An 8,180-nucleotide genomic window follows, 5' to 3' on the forward strand; every position below is an offset into this window, starting at 1 on the left:
CTTATCAACATCTCCATGTGCCTCTGACATGCCCATAAAATAAACCCAGCTCAATAGTCCACTTACATTCTCTATTAATTTAATACATCACTGGGTTTGGCCCAAGTAATAAAGGTTTTAGTTCAAGAAAAACATTTTTAAAACTGATGAATGAGATTAACCTTGCAAAAATCATGGAAAATAAAATAATATTTGCAGTTGAAACCAGAGAGTTTAAGAAACTTGTGAAAATTCATACAACTAGCTTGTGGAGGAACTGGGTCTAGAACTCATGACTTTTGGCTAATTTTAGTTTTTAAAAATTATTGTTTTCCTAATTTTTAGAGAACACTAAAAATATATTTTCTTCTTTTGTAACTGCAGTCCTACAAAGTAAGCAGTGCATATGCCATTACCGTAGCTGCATAGAAATTGGGCAGACTTGGAGAACTTCAAGATGGCAGAAGAGTAAGACGTGGAGATCACCTTCCTCCCCACAAATACATCAGAAATACGTCTACATGTGGAACAACTCCTGCAGAACACCTACTGAACACTGGCAGAAGACCTCAGACCTCCCAAAAGGCAAGAAACCCCCACGTACCTAGGTAGGGCAAAAGAAAAAAGAAAAAACAGGGACAAAAGAATGGGGATGGGACCTGCACCTCAGGGAGGGAGCTGCAAAGGAGGAAAAGTTTCCACACACTAGGAAGCCCCTTAACTGGCGGAGACAGTGGGGCATGTGGCAGGGGGGAAGCTTCAGAGTCACGGAGGAGAGTGTAGGAGTAGGGGTGCAGAGGACAAAGCAGAGAGATTCCTGCACAGAAGATCGGTGCTGACCAGCACTCGCCAGCCCAAGAGGCTTGTCTGCTCACCCGCCTTGGCAGGTGGGGGCTGGGAGCTGAGGCTCCGTATTCGGAGGTTGGATCCCAGGGAGAGGACTAGGGTTGCCTGCGTGAACACAGCCTGAAGGGAGCTAGTGTGCCACAGCTAGCCAGGAGGGAGTCCAGAAAAAGTCTGGAACTGCCGAAGAGGCAAGAGACTTTTTCTTGTCTCTTTGTTTCATGGTGCGCGAGGAGAGGTGATTAAGAGCACCACTTAAACGAGCTCCAGAGATGGGTGCCACCTGCAGCTATCAGCGTGGACCCCAGAGATGGGCATGAGAGGCTAAGGCTGCTGATGCCACCACCAAGAAGCCTGTGTGCCAGCACAGGTCACTATCCACACTTCCCCTCCCAGGAGCCTGTGCAGCCCGCCACCGCCAGGGTGCCATGATCCAGGGACAACTTCCCCAGGAGAACACACGGAGCGGCTCATGCTGTTGCAACGTCATGTCAGCCTCTGCCGCTGCAGGCTTGCTCTGCATTGTGTACTGCTCCCTCACCCTGGCCTAACTGAGCCAGAGGCCCCGATCAGCTGCTACTTTAATCCTGTCCTGTCTGAGAGAAGAACAGATGCCCTCAGGCGACGTACACACAGAGGTGGGGCCAAATCCAAAGCTGAACCCCAGGAGCTGTGTGAAGAAAGAACAGAAAGGGAAAATTCTCCCAGCAGCCTCAGGAGCAGCAGATTAAATCTCCACAATCAACTTGATGTACCCTGCATCTGTGGAATACCTGAAAAGAAAATGAATCATCCCAAATTGAGGCGGTGGACTTTGGGAGGAACTATATATATATATTTTTTTTTTTTCTTTGTCTCTTTTTCTGAGTGTGTATATGTATGCTTTTTTGTGTGACTTTGTCTGTATAGCTTTGCTTTTGGAATTTGTCCTAGGGTTCTGACTGTCCATTTTTTTTCTTTTTGTATACTTTTTAGTGCTTGTTATCATTGGTGGATTTGTTTTTTGGTTTGCTTGCTCTCTTCTTTCTTTCTTTCTCTTTTTTATTACTTTTAAATTTTTAATAATTATTTTTTATTTTAATAACTTTATTTTATATTATTTATTTATTTATTTATTTTTCTTTCTTTTTTCTCCCTTTTATTCTGAGCTGTGTGGATGACAGGGTCTTGGTGCTGTGGCTGGTGTCAGTCCTGTGCCTCTGAGATGGGAGAGCCAAGTTCAGGACATTGATCCACCAGAGACCTCCCAGCTTCACATAATATCAAATGGTGAAAATCTCCCAGAGATCTCCATCTCAACACCAAGACCCAAATCCACTCAACGACCAGCAAGCTACAGTGATGGACACCCTATACCAAACAACTAGCAAGACAGGAACATAACCCCACCCACTAGCAGAAAGGCTGCCTCAAATCATAAGAAGGTCACAGACACCAAGAAACAAACCACCGGATGTGGACCTGCCCACCAGAAAGACAAGATCCAGCCTCATTCTCCAGAACACAGGCTCTATTCCCCTCAAAAAGGAAGCCTACACAACCCACTGAAACATTACCCACTGGGGCAGACACCAAAAACAATGGGAACTAGGAATGTGCAGCCTGCAAAAAGGGGAACCAAACACAGTAAGTTAAGCAAAATGAGAAGACAGAGAAATATGCAGCAGATGAAGCAGCAAGGTAAAAATTCACCAGATCAAACAAAGGAAGAGGAAATAGGCAGTCTATCTGAAAAAGAATTCAGAGGAATAAGAGTAAAGATGATCCAAAATCTTGGAACTAGAATTGAGAAAATACAAGAAATGTTTAACAAGGACCTAGTAGAACCAAACAGCAAACAAACAATGATGAAATTGTGAACAAACACAATAAATGAAATTCAAAATTCTCTAGAAGGAATCAATAGCAGAATAACTGAGGCAGAAGAACGGATAAGTGACCTGGAGGATAAAATAGTGGAAATAACTAGTGCAGAGCAGAAAAAGGAAAGAAAGAATGAAAATAATTAGGACAGTCTCAGACCCTCTGAGACAACATTAAATGTATGAACATTTGAATTATAGGGGTCCAAGAAGAAGAAGAGTAAAAGAAAGGAAATGAGAAAATATTTGAAGAGATTATACTTGAAATTTTGCCTAATATGGGAAAGGAAATAGATAAACAAGTCCAGGAAGTGCAGAGAGTTCCATATAGGATATATCCGAGGAGAAACAGCCCAAGAAACATATTAATAAACTATCAAAAATTAAATACGAAGAAAAAATATTAAAAGCAGCAAGGGAAAAACAACAAATAACATACAAGGGACTTCCCATAAGGTAAACAGCTGATCTTTCAGCAGAAACTCTGCAAGCCAGAGGGAGTGACAGGACACATTTAAAGTGATGAAATGGAAAAACCTATAACCAACATTATTCTACTCAGCAAGGATCTCATTCAGATTCGACAGAGAAATTAAAACCTTTACAGACAAGCAAAAGCTAAGAGAATTCAGCACCACCAGACCAGCTTTACAACAAATGCTAAAGGAACTTCTCTAGGCAAGAAACACAAAAGGACGAAAAGACCTACAATAACATACCCCAAACAATTAAGAAACTGGTAATAGGAACATGCATATGAATAATTACCTTAAATGTAAATGGATTAAATGCTCCAGCCAAAACATATAGACTGGCGGAATGGATACAAAAACAAGACCTGTATATATGCTGTTTACAAGAGACCCACTTCAGACCTAGGGACACATACAGACTGAAAGTGAGGGGATGGAAAAAGATATTCCATGCAAATGGAAATCAAAAGATAGCTGGAGTTGCAATTCTCATTTCAGACAAAATAGAGTTTAAAACAAAGACTATTACAAGAGACAAAGAAGGACACTACATAATGATCAAGGGATCGATCAAAGAAGAAGATATAACAGTTGTAAATATTTATGCACCCAACAGAGGAGCACCTCAATACATAAGGCAAATGCTAACAGGCACAAATGGGGAAATTGACAGTAACACAATCATAGTAGGGGACTTTAACACCCCACTTTCACCAATGAAAAGGTCATTCAAAATGAAAATAAATAAGGAAACACAAGTTCTAAATGGTACATTAAACAAGATGGAATTAATTGATATTTATAGGACACACCATCCAAAAACAATGTAATAAACTTTCTTCTCAAGTGCTCATGGAACATTCTCCAGGATAGATCATACCTTGGGTCACAAAACAAGCTTTAGGTAAATTTAAGAAAATTGAAATTGTGTCAAGTATCTTTTCCGACCTCAATGCTATGAGAATAGATAATAATTACTGGAAAACTCTGTAAAAAAATACAAACACATGGAGGCTAACCAATACACTACTTAATAACCAAGAGATCACTGAAGAAATTAAAGAGGAAATAAAAAAGTACCAGAGCTTTACTTCTTTTCTGATTTGGATTCCTTTTATTTCTTTTTCTTCTCTGATTACTGAGGCTACAATTTCCAAAACTATGTTGAATAATAGTGATGAGAGTGAGCAACCTTGCTCCTGTTCTTAGTGGAAATGGTTTCAGTTTTTCACCATTGAGAACAATGTTGGCTGTGGGTTTGTCATATATGGCCTTTATTATGTTGAGATAAGTTCCCTCTATGCCTACTTTCTGGAGAGTTTTTATCACAAACGTGTGTTGAATACTCTCAAAAGCGTTTTCTGCATCTATTGCGATGATCATATGGTTTTTCTCCTTCAGTTTTTTAATAAGGTGTATCAAATTGATTGATTTGTGTATATTGAAGAATGTTTGCCTGCCTGGGATAACTCCACTTGATCATGGTGTATGAACCTTTTAATGTGCTTTTGGATTCTTTTTGCTAGTATTTTGTTGAGGATTTTTGCATGTATGTTCATCAGTGATATTGACCTGTAGTTTTATTTGTGACATCTTTGTCTGGTTTTGGTATCAGTGTGGTAGTGGACTCATAGAATGAGTTTGGGAGTGTTCCTTCATCTGCTATATTTTGGAAAAGTTTGAGAAGGATAGGTATTATCTTTTCCCTAAATGTTTGATAGAATTCACGTGTGAAGCTGTCTGCTCCTGAGCTTTTGTTTGTTGGAAGACTTTTAATCACAATTTGAATTTCAGTGCTTGTGATTGGTCTGTTCATTTTTCTCTTTCTTCCTGGTTCAGTCTCGGAATGTTGTGCTTTTCTACGAATTTGTCCTTTCTTCCGGGTTGTCCCTTTTATTGGCATAGAGTTGCTTGTAGTAATCTCTCATGATCCTTTGTATTTCTGCAGGGTCAGTTGTTACTTCTCCTCTTTCATTTCTATTTCTATTGATTTGAGTCTTCTCCCTCCTTTACTTGATGAGTCTGGCTTATGGTTTATCAATTTTCTTTTATCTTCTCAAAAAAACAACTTTTAGTTTTACTGATTTTTGCTATTGTTTTCTTCATTTCTTTTTCATTTATTTCTGATCTGATCTTTATGATTTCCTTTCTTCTGCTAACTTTGGGGTTTTTTTTTGTTGTTGTTGTTCTTCTTTCTCTAATTGCTTTAGGTGTAAGGTTAGGTTGTTTATTTGAAATTTTTCTTGTTTACTGAGGTAGGATTTTATTGCTATAACCTTCCCTCTTAGAACGGCTTTTGCTGCATTCCATAGGGTTTGCATCATTGTGTTTTCCTTGTCATTTGTTTCTATGTTTTTTTTGATTTCCTCTTTGTTTTCTTCAGTGATCTCTTGGTTATTGAGTGGCATATTGTTTAGCCTCCATGTGTTTGTCCTTTTTACAATTTTTTTCCTGTAATTGATATCTTGTCTCATAGTGTTTTGGTTGTAAAAGATACTTGATACAATTTCAGTTTTCTTAAATTTACCAAAGCTTGATTTGGGACCCAAGATATGATCCATCCTGGAGTATTATGTTCCACGAGCACTTGAGAAGAAAGTGTATTCTGTTGTTTTGGGATGGAATGTCCTATAAATATCAGTTAAGTTCGTATTGTTCAATGTGTCATTTAAAACTTGTGTTTCCTTATTTATTTTCCATTTGGGTGATCTGTCTGTTGGTGAACATGGGTGTTAAAGTCTCCTACTATTATTGTGTTACTGTCAGTTTCCCCTTTTATGGCTGTTAGCATTTGCCTTATGTATTGAGGTGCCCCTCTGTTGGGTGCATAAATATTTACAACTGTTATATCTTCTTCTTGGTTTGATCCATTGATCATTATGTAGTGTCCTTCTTTGTCTCTTGTAATAGTCTTTGTTTTAAACTCTATTTTGTCTGATATGAGAATTGCTACTCCAGCTATCTTTTGATTTCCATTTGCATGGAATATCTTTTTCCATCCCCTCACCTTCAGTCTGTATGTGTCCCTAGGTCTGAAGTGGGTCTCTTTTAGACAGTATATATATACAGGTCTTGGTTTTGTATCCATTCAGCCCATCTATGTCTTTTGTTTGGAGAATTTAATCCATTTACATTTAAGGTAATTATTAATATGTATGTTCCAATTACCATTTTCTTAACTGTTTTGGGTTTGTTTTTGTAGGTCTTTTCCTTCTCTTATGTTTCCTGCCTAGAGCAGTTCCTTTGGCATTTGTTGTAAAGCTGATTTGGTGGTGTTGATTTGTCTTAACTTTTGCCTTTCTGTAATGGTTTTAATTTATCCTTCAAATCTAAATGAGATCCTTGCTGGGTATGGTAATCTTGGTTGTAAGTTTTTCCCTTTCATGACTCTAACTGTGTCCTGTCGCTCCCTCTGGCTTGCAGAGTTTCTGCTGGAAGGTCAGCTGTTTACCTTATGGGGATTCCATTGTATGTTATTTGTTGCTTTTCCCTTGCTACTTTTAATATTTTTTCTTTGTATTTAATTTTTGATAGTTTGATAAACATGTATGTTGGAGTGTTTCTCCTTGGATTTATCCTGTATGGGATTCTCTGTGTTTCCTTGACTTGATTGAGTATTTCCTTTCCCATCTTAGGGAAGTTTTCAAGTATACTCTCTTCAAATATTTTCTCAGACCCTTTCTTTTTCTCTTCTTCTTCTGGGACACCTATAATTCAAATGTTGTTGTTTTTAGTGTTTTCTCACATGTCTCTGAGACTGTCCTCAATTCTTTTCATTCCTTTTTCTTTATTCTGTTCTGTGGCTGTTATTTCCACTATTGTATCTTCCAGGTCACTTATCCTTTCCCTGCCTCATTTATTCTGCTATTGATGTTTTCTAGAATATTTTTAATATCATATATTTTGTTGTTCATCATTGTTTGTTTGCTCTTTAGTTCTTGTAGCTCCTTGTTAAATGTTTCTTGTATTCTCCATTCTATTTTCAAGGTTTTGGATTATCATTACTATCATTATTCTGAATTTTTTTCCTGGTGGACTGCTATTTCCTCTTCCTTTGTTAGGTCTGTTTGGGATTTTACCTTGGTCCTTCATCTGCTGCATATTTCTCTCTCTTCTCATTTTGCTTAAGTTACTATGTTGGGTTCTCCTTTTCACAGGCTGCAGGTTGTAGTTCTCATTGTTTTTTGTGTCTGCCCTCAGTGGGTAAGTTTGGTTCAGTTGGTTGTAGCCTTCCTAGTGGAGGGGACTTGTGCCTGTGTTCTGGTGGATGAGGTTGGATCTTGTTTCACTTGTGGGCAGATCTGGGAGGTCCCTGGTGGACCAATGTCCTAAACTCGGCTCTCCCACCTCTGGGGCTCAGGCGTCACACCTGGACATAGCACCAAGACCCTGTTTGCCACTGGCTCAGAAGAAAAGGGAGGAGAAAGAAAGAAAGAAAGAAAGAAAGAAAGAAAGAAAGAAAGAAAGAATAAAATAAATTTATTAATATAAAAAATTATTAAAAATTAAAAAAATGCAATAAGAAAAAGAAAGAAAGAAAGTAGAGAGCAGCCAAGCTAAAAAACAAATCCAATGATAACAAGCACTAAAAACTATACTAAAAAAGAAAAAAAAAGGACAGAGAGAGCCCTAGAACAAATGGTAATAGCAAAGGTATACAAACAAAATCACACAAAGAAGCATACACATACACACTCACAAAAAGAGAAAAAGGGAAAAGAAAAGATACATAAATTAAAAAAGGAACAGAGCAATCAAATCAATAAACAAATCTACCAATGATAATAAGCTCTAAATACTAAACTAAGGTAAACATAAAACCAGAAACAAATTAAATGCAGGAAGCAAATCCGAAGTCTACAGTTGCTCCCAAAGTCCACCACCTCAAGTTTGGGATGATTCATTGTCTAGTCATGTATTCCAGAGATTCAGGTACATCTAGTTAATTGTGGAGATTTATTCACTACTCCTGAGGCTGCTGGGAGAAATTTCCCTCTCTCTTTTTTGTTTGCACAGCTCTTGG

The sequence above is a fragment of the Lagenorhynchus albirostris genome, chromosome 14 (assembly GCF_949774975.1).
Source record: "Lagenorhynchus albirostris chromosome 14, mLagAlb1.1, whole genome shotgun sequence".
In the NCBI taxonomy this organism is placed as follows: Eukaryota; Metazoa; Chordata; class Mammalia; order Artiodactyla; family Delphinidae; genus Lagenorhynchus; species Lagenorhynchus albirostris.